Source organism: Camelus ferus, chromosome 3 (assembly GCF_009834535.1).
Source record: "Camelus ferus isolate YT-003-E chromosome 3, BCGSAC_Cfer_1.0, whole genome shotgun sequence".
Taxonomy (NCBI): domain Eukaryota; kingdom Metazoa; phylum Chordata; class Mammalia; order Artiodactyla; family Camelidae; genus Camelus; species Camelus ferus.
The window spans coordinates 86,589,853-86,606,052 of NC_045698.1; the positions used below are offsets into that span (position 1 = coordinate 86,589,853).

General features: G+C 40.1%; 1 long non-coding RNA gene across 1 annotated transcript in view; it reads right to left on the reverse strand.

Annotated features, from left to right (window-relative positions):
• The window catches only part of LOC116662688, a 415,082-nt gene that overhangs the window by 46,901 nt on the left and 351,981 nt on the right, over nt 1-16,200 (reverse strand). The window contains exon 5 of the long non-coding RNA XR_004318685.1: nt 15,454-15,526. This is a non-coding gene — a long non-coding RNA (uncharacterized LOC116662688). The remainder of the gene's footprint in view (nt 1-15,453; nt 15,527-16,200) is intronic.

The window sequence follows — 16,200 nt, forward strand, 5'->3', positions numbered from 1 at the left end:
GATTCCTCAAAAGACTAGGAATAGACTTACCATATGACCCAGGAATCCCACTCCTGGGCTTGTATCCAGAAGGAAATCTACTTCAGGATGACACCTGCACCCCAATGTTCATAGCAGCACTATTTACAATAGCCAAAACATGGAAACAGCCTAAATGTCTATCAACAGGTGACTGGATAAAGATGTGGTATATTTATACAATGGAATAGTACTCAGCCATAAAAACTGACAACATAATGCCATTTGCAGCAACATGGATGCTCCTGGAGAATGTCATTCTAAGTGAAGTAAGCCAGAAAGAGAAAGAAAAATACCATATGAGATCGCTCATATGTGGAATCTAAAAAACAAAAACAAAAACAAAAACAAAAACAAACAAACAAACAAAAACAAAGCGTAAATACAGGACAGAAATAGACTCACAGACAGAGAATACAGACTTGTGGTTACCAGGGAGGTGGAGGGTGGGAAGGGATAGACTGGGATTTCAAAGTTGGAGAATAGACTACACTGTATAGCACAGGGAAATATACACAAAATGTTATGATAACTCACAGAGAAAAAAATGTGACAATGAGTGTGTATATGTCCATGAATAACTGAAAAATTGTGCTGAACACTGGAATTTGACACAACATTGTAAAATGATTATAAATCAATAAAAAATGTTAAAAAAATTACTGACTTCTAAAGGTTTACATAGACTTTTAAGATTCTATAGGAGGGACCATAATATATATTTTTAAGTTACTCAATTACTTATTATGGAGAGTTAAAAGTAGGCAAAGTAGTGTAGTAAAGCCCCTGTATTCATCACCCCCTCTCGACAACCATCAGTCCATACCTCCAACCACTTCTCCCTTCTCATTACTTTTAAAATAAGCTTTAAAATTTGGAATAGTTTTAGGTTTCCAGAAAAGTTACAAAGATAGCACAGAGAATTTCCACACACCTTTAGCTACTTTCCCTTATTGTTAATATCTAAAACTACCTCTTACGTTTGTCAACTATTTAATTGGGTCTTTCGGGGATCCTGAGAAGTAAAGTCTAAATCCCAAGAGTGTGTGCATATCTGTGTGTAAATATGGGGGAATCTGAGAGCTGCAGACTTTGTGCTCCTTCTCAGAGGAAGCCTTAATCTCTTTAAAGCCCCAGAGTTGGTCTGGCACTGGAGCAGCTGGTACTGGTGTAACAATGTAGCCACAGCCAAGGCAGGGAGGCCCAAGGACAGTGCCATCTAATCCAACGGCCCCAGATCAGTATAGAGAAGGTGTGTGTGAACTCCTGGACTCCTAGGTGGGACCTAGAAGTGCTGAGAGGACTAGACTGTGGGGCTGGAGGGGGCTTCCTGCTTTGATGAGGATGACAGAGAGCGGCAGAGTGCAACAGGTACCTCGTGTCCACATGAGCAATCTACAACTAAGCAGAGGCTGGTGGGACGGAGTGGGGCATGAGAATCAGACAGTGGAAATTAGCTGACCCTTGCCCAGGGGAGAAAGGGAGAAGAGACAGGGAGACACTAGCCCTGATTTTGTTCTGCTATTACCCAGAAGAGATTAAGTTATTTTCTTTTTCTCTGTACAATGGGAAGAAATTTAGCTGAGGAATTTGTGTTTTCACATATGAGCAGAAAAACTTCATCTTCCCAGTTGAAGGTTACATGTTGGCATAGTGATTTCAGTTAAATAGACATGAAGTGGGTAAGATGACTGCCCCTCCAGGGATGTAAACGTCAATCTCTATAAATGCACAAGTGGCTCCATGTTTGAAAGGAAGGGATGTAGAGTGACTGCGTGAGTGTGTAGCTCTGCCCTCAGAGAGGTAGGAAGAGAAGGGCTGGCTTGATGGCGGCAGTGGGTGGAGGTGGGGGTGTGACATGAAGAACTTCCATTTAGGCTGCTGGCTGCTTCTCCTCTCAAGAGTTTTCATTAAACACATTATAATGGCGTGAGGGGTTAACTTTGACTGCGAGGAAGTAGTAGCCTGAAAAACCCTGGGCCTCTCTCTGCTCTTGATTTAGGCAAAAAATCTCTTAACTGGCACTGTCAGACATCCCCCCAAACCACACCTCCCCAGTTCCTGTGAACGAATGTCAGGAAGGATGTCAGTTCACCCTCCAATGTGTGTTTGAAGCAACTGGATTTATTCTTTTTTTTCTTTTAATTTTTAAAATTAAAAAACAATTTTTTAAATTGAAGTATAGTTGGTTTATAATGTTGTGTTATAGATTTATTCTTAACTGTTTGCTAGAGACTGAATGTTTGTGTCCCCTAAAAATTCATATGTTGAAGCCTAATCCCCAAGGTGACAGTATTTGAAGGTGGTACCTTTGGGAGGTAATTAGGTCATAAAGGTGCAGTCCTCATAAATGGGATTAGTGCCTTTATGAAAAAGACCCCAGAGGGCCCCCTTACTCCTTCTGCCCTGTGAGGACACTGAAAGGAGAAGGCATTTATTGGACTCTAAATCTGCCAGCATCTTGACTTTGGACTTCTCAGCCTCCTAAACTGTGAGAAATAAGTCTGTTGCATAAACTACCTACTCTATGGCATTTTTGTTGTAGCAGCTTGAATGAACTAAGATGTTGTTATTTGCAACATTCATATATGTGGGTTATCTTTTATTTCTCTAAGCTCTATCTCCCCATCTTTTGAATGAAGGGAAAGTGGACTAAATACTGGGCAGGCTATACTATGAATGCATAAATCTCAGTTACTTTTCTCACCCACAGCTGCCATATTGAGTAGCCCAGGGGGGTTCTTTCTTATACGAATTGCTATAGCCTACAATACACTGTATTGAGTAAAAGCTAACTGTTCCCTCAGGTTAGTAGATAGCTATTGCTTTACCTGCTTAGCATTCACTCCTTCCTGTTGAGGAACTTCTTTTTCCCTTCACTCTACCCATGGAGGTCTCATTGGACTTGTCACTCTTGCTCCTTGACTATGGCCATGGGAATGGTCACATGGGCCAGGCCAACCAATAAGAAACTTTCCTTGTAATTTTTAAATTTTGTTTTTTATTCACAATGGGGGGAAAGTACTTTTTTTTCTTGGCAGCGGCGCTAGAAAGATGTAAGATACTGGTAGTCATAGTTTCAACTTCAAGGAAAAACCTGGTATGCAGGGAATCACAAAGAAGAGAAACCTAGAGAAGCCTGGTTCATCTGAGTTCTAGTCCCTGTTAACTCCAGGCCTTTTAGCACCACCTTTACTGAGACTGGGATATGCCAGACAACAAAGATCTCTTATGGCATCAATTAGATATAACTTACTTTTTTACATAACCAAACAGCACCAATTAAACCAGTTAATGGAATTCAAACCAAAGTCAGTCACACATGGATTGAAAACTAGGGAGGCAAGTGAAATGGCTTAGCATAAATTCCTGGCTAATAGAAGTATTCCCTGTTGAATGGAAGATTACTGGCCCTGCTTTCATTTGAGATAAATGAAAAAGGCGGGCCAACTGAGTTCAGGGGATTCCACAAACATTTTGAGCAACTGTTCTGCTTTTCCATGAAACCCATTGTGTATCCCCATCCCAGAAGCTCTGTGGCTTAGAGAGACTGCAATAGATGATATTCTTTCTATGTCCTTTCAGTAATGCCCAAGTTCAAAGGTAATACATGCACATCTCTTCTGGGCACCTAAGAATAACCCACCAAATATAGCCAAGACCAATGATTCTTAAGGGTACCATCTAGGTCACAATAACCCCTTTATAAAGGACAAAATTTTGGTAGAGGGGTGTCTGAAAACTCCCCAAGTTAGTACAAAGTGCATCCCAATTAAAATTTATTTTACTGAATTGTCTTTCAGCTTCCATGATTTTAGGAGAGTCGTTTAGACAGACTTTAGGCACTGGTGAGTGGCCAGTGGACTATGGTAATATATAACTATAGTACAATCCTAAAATAAATGGTCAAATTACAAACAGCTTGATCCACATCTCCAATTTTACCAGGTTAAAATATCTACTGTCAGTTTGGCTTCTCCTTCCAGAAATACACATCACACTTTGAACTTAAAATACTTCTTGGCCATTATGAGACTTAAACACGAAATTTCTATTTTCCTCTCTGCCTATTTCTCTCACACTCTTTTATATCCTTCTGGTTGTAATTTCAGCAGCCCTACATTCCCAACATCAAACAGAGGTTAAGTACCATGTTATTTAAACAAGATGAGTGTATTTGATAATGAGTAAGGAAGGAAAGTGGAGGAGGAACAGAGCAGAGAGGAGCGGCCACTCCCGACAGCAGGGCATGAGTGAGAAGAAATGTCTCAGCAAACCCACGTTCATTGGTTTACTCAGTAAAAAGACTGCTCTCATAACACTATAATTCGTCTCCCTCAATTTTTATGTTTCCCACTTTGGAAAACAACTATGTCTAGTATAAAATTTCACCCTTTTATTATGACATTTGAGAAAGTAGCCAAGACTGGTTAGGTTTAATTACCCCCATCAAGTTATTTTAGATGTCAGTTTCTACAGGTCATTCACAAATGAGCAAATGGGCAGAAACATGTTATTCCCGAATGCCCAAGCTTGGGGAGAGCTACAGAAAAACGTTGACTCCCTTCTTCACGGTTTGTGGTGCTGTGAGCATGTCACCTGTATGTTTGCTTTGGTGATCTCATTGTGTGATTAGAGAAGAATCAACATTTGATTTCTTTTCTTTCTTTAAATATTCTAAAAAAATGTAATCCAACCAGTTGTTTTCAATCAGAGATAATAAGATAAATGATGTTCTATTTGTCTTGTGTTTGCTATTTGCTGTTATTACATTCTTCAAGGTACTACCTTGAACTTGAGTTTGAAATGTTAATGCATTCTTAATCCATGTCCTCCTCTGAATATGGCAGATGGAGAAATGGAATTTGCACTCCTTGAAAATCTTTATTCTGCTGTGTTCTTAGTTTCAGTAATGATACACCTCTGGACTGTATATGTGTCCAGAATGTACCACATTTGGACATCTCTAGTCACTCGCATAAACCTTTAATTACTGTTCAAATATAGACAAGTATTTTTCTTTTTTAAAGGGCATGCTGTGGGTAAAGAATAAAACAAGTATATTTGAGTGGCCTAAAAACAAAACATTGAAAAGCTTTAAAAAGTTAAAAAGTTAGTGTTCTTATGATACTATTAAATTACACTGCAATAAATCAAATTAAGTAACTTGATTTATTTAGGATATTGATTATATACTATATAGGATGAAGGTTTTTGCAAGCTTTTGCAAGGTAATAAGTTATCCTGCCAGTGTCATGGATTTTGTAGAAAACAAGAAACTCTCAGGTCAGAGACAATGAACTATTATTCACAGCAATAGCAGTAGCCAGAGTACAGTATTTGTCTGAGTTCTCTATGCCCCAGTTCTTACAGAGAACACAAAGGACGGGTGATGCCTATACTTACAGAGGATCTACCCAGCCGCCTGATTCATTTCTTTGTTCTGGGGCTTATGTCCTCTCTGTGGGGCAATGACTGTCACACACTAATTAGGTGCAGTGCTGCTGGCAACAAATGAGAGTTAGGAAAGAAAAATTCCCAAACTGCATCTTCAAATATGTCACCTAATTTACATAAAACGTTCCAGACTCCTAAGAACTTTGGCGTGTGTTTTAGAAAACAATAAGTGTTGGTGATACCAACAATTAAAAACTAGTCTTTAATTCTAATGTTCATTTAAGCTTGCTAAATGTAAGAAAATCACTTATGTCAGTTACTTAGTTATCTCTTTTGTTTTATTTTCCTCTGAAAGCAGGGCCAGGACTAGGTCAAGGTGAATGAGGCAAGTTAGGTACTTGCCTTGGGTACAAAATTAAGGGGATACCAAAAAATTGAGTAATCAAGATAAATCATATTTTAATGCAATATTCAAAAAATCAAAATTAATGCTAAAAATCCATGATGAATCAAATATCAAAAATTTAAACCAAACACAATTGGTATTATTGATCTTGCCCTAGGCTCCAATATGGTGGGGCACAGCATCGTTACTGATCCTGGGGCTCTTTTTCTCTACTGCCAGTCCATTAAAATGATTCTTGATGCGTGTGGTGGCAGGGACAGCAGTGAGAAAGCCTGCAAATCCTGATCATGTGAGTACATCAAATCCTTTTCCTTCTAGTTGTTTTGTGGCTTGACTTTGTCACTCTGCTTGAGGAGCAAAAACTTGACGGAGTTTTTGCTTGAAATTTGTGTCTCCTTTCTTCGTTCTCTTTGTCCTATAAAACTTAAGCAGTTAAAGATGTTTTCTTGTGAGCTCTCCTACCTTCTGATTGTTATATAACAAACATAACTATTTTCCTGCTTTTCCCTGGTAATTAAAAAATGACCTGCCCCTTGAAAAGAGTGATAATTTCATGGTTTTCTTACCAATCTGGCAAAACACCAACCAACCAACCAAGCAAACTAGTAACAGCATTTTAATACTAGAGGCCAATGAAGCAGATATACTAGAGACAATAATGTTGACATCACAGTATTTCTTCAAAACTAAAACCAACCTCAGTGCAAACTGGAAAAATGGTTTAAAACTTGAAAATGGTTCATCATTTCTTTGCTAAACATGAGCCATCTAAGAATACTGAAGGTGTTTGGGGCTGGGCCAGAGTAAGACCAACGATTCATAACAGCAAAACTGAGACCAGAAGAAAGACAAGGAATAGACAATCAATAGGAAATGACATTTGCCCTCCTGTGACTTTGACCCCAAAGGCCAAGCTTGAGGTCATCTGGAGGTAGGTTGGGGGAAGGGTACAGAAAGAGATCATCTCAGCTAGCAGCCAGGTTCCTGGTGTGACCTTACAAATCTAAAGGGTCCCTGAGGCTCAGTCTGACAGACAGGTGGGTGACAAGAAGCTCCTCCCACCTCACAGTTGTCATAACAGCCTTTTTATTCCAGTATCATCAGGGACTACTTTTAAGAGCATTTTGATAGATTCCATTTTCTGCAGTGTTAGTAGTAGGAGGAGGGGGAGGAGAATCTATTTGCTGCACAGGCAGTTTTTGTGATTTTAACAAGACTCCTCCACCCCCTTCAAACCCAGCCCAGTATGAACACACACACACTCGCTTGTTACCACTCGCCTCGTGGCCTCTGGGATTCCTTTCTCTTTAACTGTGTTTCTCAATCCTTTGCATCTCTCCGAGGCAGAAGTAGCAAAAGCAGCAGGAAATGGCCAAGGAATACAAGACTGTGCTGTTTCTGGAACACACTGAGCTTGTGTCTACACCCTGGAGGGAGAAATTCTGCCTCAAGAAAAATATGCCACTACGGTGCTCTCTGTCTGCTTTCCAAAGCACACAGAAATGGATCAACTTAAAATGTAGGTACTCAAAAGCCTGACATGTAGATGACCCAGACTAAAATGACTATTTACAGAGTAAGATGACAGAGGGGTCCTCGTGATGTAAAAAATAGTGATTTTTTCCCTTATTATGCTGCACATCAGAAATTGACACATTGTAACTAACTACACTTCAATTAGAAAAAATTGTGATTTTTTCCAATCTCCCCCTGTAGGGCATATGTGACCCCTGATGATGTTCAGGAGTGTTAGTTACAAATGTCTGCTTCTTCTTGGGGTAACTCCTTCCCCTTTTCACCCATTCATCAAAGCATTTCAAAGTTTAAATAACAAGAGACTGAGATTTTTAGGAATAGACACTTGATTTGGTCAATATTTAAAGAAAGAAATTAGTTGCAAAGTTCAGGGTTTTTACTATTTGCAGAAACACAATTCTTTGAGCACACCTCATTTCTAATCCACACCCTTTCACATGTTGAAAGACTTTGTCTTGAGAACTTGATCTGGTATTCGCTCCTCTTATATACTCATTCTTACACCCAGGTGATAAAAGGGCATATAATGTCTATATTTTGGGATCCTTCTGAGAGGGCACTGGAAAGCAAGATATAGGCAATTTTTGCAAACACATTTTTGTCCTTTGTGTAAGGTCTTGCAGAAACAGAAACATCTGCCTAATGAAGGGGGAGGGATGGATAGAGCCTTTTTCTTCCAGTTGCTGAGACTGGATGAGGTTTTTTTTTATCAGGTTACTTGGAATACTCGGCTAACAGAAGGAACCAAGTGAGTTTTATTCAAGGTAGTAGTGGATTTTCTCTTTCTAAGATGCGTAACACAAAGAGCAATTTCATGCTGTCCCAATGAAAATCTGTATGACTTTTTGCAAATGTATTACAAAGGAGTTCCAAGAAAACTACAGGAAATTCACTGAGCATTACTAGCCTAATCACGTGATCATCATCTGCTCAATATTTTTCTTTCTTTTTTTTTTTCCAGGAGGAGATTGGTATTTGTAGTATGATGCTTGCTAGAGCAATAGGTTGGAAAGGAAATCGTTTTCCTTCCTATATTTTTAAGAATGTTCCCTTTTGGCAGTACATAATCTCTTAAAAATGATCTTGCTTACAGCTAGCTACAAATACATCATATAGTGCTTTTTGTATGAATGTGGGGCTGATTTAGATACAGGGGAGGGACTGCAGGGTTTTCATTACCATAAATCCCATGTCACATCAGCAGCATGATGGAAGCGTTTTGATAGATAACATAAACTCATTAATCACCACTCTTTTAAACTAAGGACCAGAGAAAGAATTTTAAACGTTCCACATTTCAACATTTGTGAATGCCTCCTCTTTTTAAAAATGCCATCCTTTATTAGTTCATGCTGTTTAGGATAGCTTGAATTAACTCCATGAAAGGGACTGTGTATCAAGGGAAGAAAGGACTGGAAAGGGGGAGGGAGAATGGGAAAGGAGGCAAGAAGATTAAATTCCGTCTTAAATCCAAACACGGGCTAGATTGCATGCTAGCATTAATGTCTTTGTCCTCTTCCCAGAGAACGTTGGCAGCCTTCCAGTTTATTAAAACAACAATCCAATGCTGATCTTCTCTCTGTATACACAATTCAAGGATGGATCATTTACTCAAACAGAGCTGTTCACTGAGGTATAAAAGCAAAAATGCATTTTAGGAGAGGTTGTTTATGACTATTGCATAAAGCACTCTGCTGCTGTGTTTCATACAAGTAATCCTGATCATTATTAAGTGAAAAGAGAAAGCCACATTGTTATTCTACAAGGAGTCAGCACAAGTTGCGTCCAGGCATTTAATGATGCTGCTTAAGCTTGTGAAATTGTACTAAATACAAGTGTGTGTTCCTTTTACCAAGTATTTTTACCTGCCAAACAGATCCATTCTGGAATGAGTATTCTGTTATAAAGTTTTTTTTTTTTTCCTGAAACAATGCATCACAGGGTTTATTTCACTGATGGATTTTCCTCCTTCACTTAATACTTAGAAAGTACTCATGACAGTTCAACTTTCTTGGCATGTATTTAATCATTAAAATAAAGCTTAACTGCTCACACATTCACTGCCAATATATGGGGGTTTATAAAAGACAAGATGCATACCCAGACTGATATATTAGTGTAAGAATGCTGTCATGTTTCTTTTGTCACACAAAATTACATAATCCAACCAGCAATTTTCAGGGTTACAAGGTCTCCCGGGTACCCAAAGGGCAGTGACAAATGTCAGACAAACAGACTTCACACTATAAGACCCATCTCAGGCAGTGGCCTCAGGGATAACAGCGTGTTAAGTGGGCTTTGTTTCCAGGTAACATTTTGTAAATCCAAATCTTTGATAATGACACGGTATATTGAATGGCAACCCACTGAATGGCTGTTGAACTTTTAAGATATGATTCAGCACACCACTGGGAGAACAGAGGACAATAACATTAAATACCAGATGGTATTTCAAAGCCCACCAGATACACAGATATCCTTTTTCTTTTTAACAAAAGATCGGCAAGGCCTCACATCTAAAAAAATTTTTAAAAAGAAGAAAGAAAAAGAAAGAAAAAAGAGGGGAAAAAAAGCCCATTAAGATAAATGGGATGATTTGGTTTTGTCTTGCTTGACTATTATAGGAAAGCCATCTGAATGGGTCACATTACAAACTAGACTCCAGATCAAAGGGTAACTACTGCAGCGGTGGGTCAAACTGATCTGAACTGTGTCAACCAGATCAGCATGAAATTCTAAACTGTGGGCCAAGAAAACATGTCTCTCTCAAACTGAGACCTGACCACTCCAATTAACCAAAGCATGTGCCTCTGCCTCAGAGGCAATCTGAGAGGGCTTCATTGGTCAGACCACTGCGTGGACTCACATGAGAAACTGGGAGCCCTGTAACACAGCTTAGATGGTTAGGTTCACGAGTAAAATGTTCACTGTCCAACCAAAAGTCACCTAAGAGATGCTGCTCCATCAGTAGCTACTGAGTGAACAAAGAGGTGAGGGAAATATAGTCTGCACACCTGTGATGCTAGTTAAGGAACACTTCCTTCACTTCAGGGAAATCAGAGCTTGGGCAACTCTGAACATGTGGATGACAGTATAGAAGGGAAGTGTGATTTTCTGTAACAACTTGGCTTGGCCACAGTGTCCAGATATTTGGTTAAACATTAATCAGGATGTTTCTCTGAAAGTGTTTTTTGAGTGAGCTTAAAATTTAAATCACTAGACCTTAGTAAAGCAGAAAGCCCTCCAAAATGTGAGCCTCATTCAATCAGTTGAAGGCCTTAATAGAACAAAAACTGACATCCCTGAGTAAGAAAGAATCCTGCCAGCAGACAGCCTTTGAATTCAAACTGTAACTCTTCCCTAGTCTCCAGCCTGTTGGCCTGTTCTATCAGTTTGGACTTGCCAAGCTTCCACAATCATAGGAGCCAATTTCTTACAATAAATCTCTCTCTCTCTTTATACACATCTTGTTGATTCTGTTTCTCTGGAGAGCCCTGACTAATACTGAGAAGTACGTAAATAATGAGAACTCACAACACTTTTGCACGTGAGAAATCAATTAGTTGGACTCAATGGTCTCAAAGTTCTGCTCCAGGGCTGAGATTCTGGGAGAGACTGTTGACTGGGGTAGTATGGATGGTGGTTAAGGCTCCGACTCTGGAAGGAGACAGATCAGGGCTGGAATTCTGGCACTGCCACTTACTAGCTGTATCACTTCACACAAGTTCCTTAGGATTTTTAGGCCTTAGGTTCCGTATTTGTAACATGGAACATTAATATGTACCTCTGGGCTTTCTTAAAGGAGTTGGATACAAAACGAATGAAGATTTAAAAAATGAATAATTATTTTTTCCAAATAAGATAAACAAACGGTCAACAAGTACATGAAAAGATGTCCACCATTATTAGTCATCAGGCAAATGAAAATCAAAATCCTACTGAGGTACCACTTCATATCCACCAGGATGAGTATAATAAAAAGAAAAAAATATAGCAAGTATTGGCAAGAATGTTGGGAAATCAGAATCTACGTACATTGTTGAAGGGAATGTAAAATGAATCAGTGCTCTGAAAAATAGTTTGGTGATTCCTCAAAATGTTAAACATAGAACTACCATAGGACCAAGCAATTCCACCCCTAAGTATGTACCCCAAAGAACTGAAAACAGGTAGTCAGACAAAGACAAGCACACACACGTATAGCAGCACTATTTATGATAGCCACAGGGTCAAAACAACCCAAATATCCAGTAACTGATGAGTGGATAAGCAAACTGTGGTATATCCATATTACAAAACATTATTCAGCCATAAAAAGGAATTCTACAAGGTGGACAAAACTTGACACCGTTATGCTAAGTGAAAGGAGCCAGGCACAAAAAGTCACATGTGATTCATTTTAAAAGAAATACCCAGAATATTTAGAGACAGAATGCAGATTGTTGGTTACCAGAGATTAGGGAGAGGCAGGAATGGGGAATAACTGATCGATGGGTGTGAGATTTTCTTGCGGGTGATGAAACGCTTTGGTACTAGATAGAGGTGGTGGTTGCACACCACTGTGCATGTAATATATGCTACTGCATGATTCATTTTATGATATGTAAATTTCACCTCAATTGGAAAAAAAAAATCTAGAGTGTGTTTACTGTCTAGGTTATAGTAGGCACAGAATTTGAAAATGAGTTACTCAATCGGGTTTCCAGACAGATGACTATGACTATAAATAACCAGAGCAGATCTGATGAATCCATCACCCAAGTGACCCAGAGAAAGTGCGCCTCCACCCTCTTCTCCGCTAGCAACCTTGTTTCCACATGTTAGTTTGTAGAGATCCCTAAATACCTTCCTGGGGAAAGCAGCGTTGGGACATGCAGTTACCACCTGACAATGGCTGGGTGAGTGTCTCCCCTGACACAGCTTATCATGTGAAAACCGGACCATCTTTCTTCACTGACCACTCCCTTAATTCACTCGCCTTCTCTCATCACCAAACTGCTTAACTTGGTTACACAAGGGTCTGTTTAGAATGCGAGGGATGACTACTTTTATGTTTGATTTTACCGGGGTCTGCAGGCCCAGGTTTCCTGTGGAAACCAAATAGCCTAGTTTGAGGTAAATAATAAACTTTTTACTTAATGCTGTATCTCTGTTTTCAGCTGCAAACAGCCTCCATCCTTTTTTCTTCCTGGGGTTGGGCACGGTGAAACGTGACTCTCAGAAAGATGAGGATGTCAAACCCTCCCAGGATTTTGAACACTGATGGAACACATGGTACAGGAGCCATTGACGTGACAAAAAAAAGAGCCCACTTTAGTCCAAATTTACACTGTGTTCTATTCACCGACACATCAGCAAACATTATAAATGCCCTGCCTGAGTAATGAATGGTTTCTGAGCAAGTTCCTGGGCTGGCAGCGGGTTTGAAATTCTATAGAGTCAGGCAAGGGAGAAGGTGAGCAGGGTAGAATTACGGGAAAGGATTAATGAGGGGTGCCGGCCGAGCACACTGCTTCACTGTTCTCTCACTCACTAGACTGAGAAGTCACTGATTTTTGCCTCCAGGACTGTGCTTTTCTAACTTAAAACAAGCCTCTTTCAACAAATCTGCATCAGGCAATGTGTCAACACTTCATTGGTTTCAATAGAATTAGTTTTCTAAATGCTCTTTTCTGAAGCAATTTTTGTACTTGAAAATGCATTACAAGGAACATTTGCTATAACTACAGCACAGCGATATGGAATATGACAAGGAGGCTTTAATCAGCGCAAGCTGCAACGCTGAACACGTTCCCCACTGATCCTCCTCCTTCCCCTCAGCATTGCTGTTAATAAACCCAGGAACTGGAGGTTATTTTCACTGGTATTTGCTGTAAATAATAGCCAGGACCTTAATTGTATTTGCCCAGAGTGAACGAGGCTAACAGCCTCTGAAGACGTCTAGGCAGGTTCTGATTTAATAGCCTTACGTAACTCGGGCCCTTCGTGCACCTCACGCCAAATAAACCATCAGATCGTTCCGCTTGCTGAGAGATAACACACCAGAGCCTGAACAAAGTAAGGGAAACCACACGTCAGCACTGCTCTGGTTAAACTCAAAGCACAGCTAGAAGCAGCCAAGAGTTACTGAAAATTCAACGTCCTTGGCTGTGACATGTTCTGCAAGACACGTTCTCTTGGTAAGATGTCTATAAATACGAGAGCACGAGGGCCTGCAAAATGGCAAAATATTTCCTTTATTCATTCTTCTCATTAGTCTCGGGTGTGGTTTGCTTGCCATTAATTTTTTTTTTCTCTAAAAGGGAAACAGGGAAAGAATAGGGCCTTTCACATGCGCTAATAGTAAGAGATTGTGGGTCCTATTATGGGAAGTCATCTAACCCCATTCTACTTCAGTTTCGAAATGTGGCTAGAATAGGGATGAAAGGGTAGTGACCACTGCACCTATGATGGGTCCAAGTATGCAAAGGGACAGCTGTAGTGGCGGGGGAGTCCTTCATTTCTGTGTGCTGTGTTCCAAGTGTGTTCTTTCAGACTGGCTGCAGTCATCAGAGACAATGGCCTCCCTTCTCCTTGTTTCTTCTGAGATGTCTCATCTGTTTATCTTTAATGAATGCAGGGGGCATAATCAAAATTATGGTTTGGGGTCACACATGCCAGGGGCAGGATCCTAGATTCTCCATGTTGGCTAGTTGTACACACTTAGACTATTTACTCAAATCCTCCAAGCCTCAGTTTTGTCATCTGTAAAACTGGCACAGGTCCTAACTTTTCTGGTTGCTATGAAGATTACAGCTAATGATGCCAGCTGCCTAGAATAGATGGTGCTCAGTAACAGCCAACTGATACTTCTGCTCTTACAGTGAGTCCAGTGGGTTATGTAACCAAGCAAGACTCCATGGGGCCTTCCCAGGACAGACCTCTCTCCCATATCCTTTGCTGTATGTAGCTCCTCTCTGAAGCACCCAGATAATAGCATCTGATACACATTTCCTGGGTTGTTTTACAGATGCTAAAACCCCCACCAAAAGGAAGAAATTAACTGCTTGATGATCATGAACATATAGCTCCCAGACCTACTGGTGTCTAAGGATGGATAATGTTAACCCTTGTAACACCTTCCTGTTACTTCATCATCACCCAATCAGAATTGTGCACGAGCTGATCACACACCCTGGTACACCCCTCCCTCACTTTGTCTTTAAAAATGCTTTGCTGAAACTCTTCAGGGAATTCGGGGTTTTTGAGCATGAGCCACCTGTTCTCCTGTAATAAATTTTGCACTTTCTAACACCACAATCTAGTGTCAGTAGATTGACTTTACTGCCCGTGGGAGAGCGGAACCAAGTTTGGTTGAGTAACAGATATACACTATGTGGTCAGCATACATTAAGAACCAGTTAGCTGCTGGGCACTGTTTGAAGGCTAAGATTTGGTCCCTGTCTGAGAGGATTTCACAGCCTTGTTGGGAACGTAGGTAACTAGGTGTGTGAATCCTGTTGAAAATGGTAAGTGCCAAAAGCAAGACAGACACTGTATCCTTGTGGAGCAGGTGAATCAGGCCATGTTCTACATCAGATTCCTGTAGTGGAAAACAGGAGTTTTCAACTTGAGGAAGGCAACCTTGCAGGACTTCTTCAAATTAATAGCCTTAAAAAGGACCTTTTTTTCTGCAATTTAGAATTTAGCATATTCAGAAGACTGATTGAATGGACCTTTCTCCATTTAATTATTTTTAATTCAAAATTTTCCTTTTTAAAGGCAGTTTAGGGTTCACAAAATTGAGAGTAAAGTACAGCAACTTCCCATAGAGCCCCTGCCTCCAAAACATGCATGGTCGTCTCCATTATCAATATCCCTGCACCAGAGTGGTACATGTGCTACACATAATGAACCTATACTGACACATCATTATCATCCAAAGTCCATAGTTTACGTTAGAGTTCACCCTTCATGTGGAATGAAAAAATACACTGAAAAGAATCCCCTAACTTTGACCCTTATGTTCAGTTTATATTCACATACATGGCTCTTTTCTATGACTTAACATGAAAGAAAGTATAGTTGGCTTTCTGTTGTTTTTATTTTTTGCTTACCTGAAAATCTGGCTCATATTAGCATTTCTCGAAAGAAGGCCAAGAGGCTGGTTGCTCCAGTTCAATGAAAGCACTAGAAAGAGAGGACAAGAGAGCCTCATAGCAGGTCATGTTGGTCGTGAAAACATTACAGTTCCCGCCTCTTCTACAGAGATCTCACTTGATTTGCTATCCCCAAGTACCAGAGGGCCTGGGAGGGGCCAGCTGTCTCCTGCTGATTCTGATTACTGCCTCAAGAACTTCTGATCACTAAATACTCCTGAATCTTCCTGAAAGGACCTGTTCAAATTAGACCAAAGTGAACCAGGTAGACAGAAGCAGAAAACGTAAAGCTGAATCATCTGGCTTGATATCCTTGGTCCCTTTACTTGATGGTCCCTTCTTCACTGAGGTTTTCCTTGATCCCTCTATTAAAAATTGCAAACCCTTCCTTCCTCTCTGTTCCCTGCTCCATTTTTCTCCACATTCCGTTTCTTTTACACAGTCTGTTTCTCCCACTGGAGCTAAGCTCTGCGAGGGGAGGTATTTTTATCTGTTTTACTGCTGAATCTTTGGCTCCCAGAACAAGAGCACCTGGACACATTGAGCACTTGGGTGTTAAGGATTGTTGAATGGCTGAATAAATGAGAGATGTATGTTGTGGTTATAAAAGGTTGTAAAACATTATAAAAGGCTAAGAGAATGGTCCTGGATGAGAAGGTTGGAACAAGGGCATGTAAATTGCTCTGCATAGTTAAGTAAAGGGAA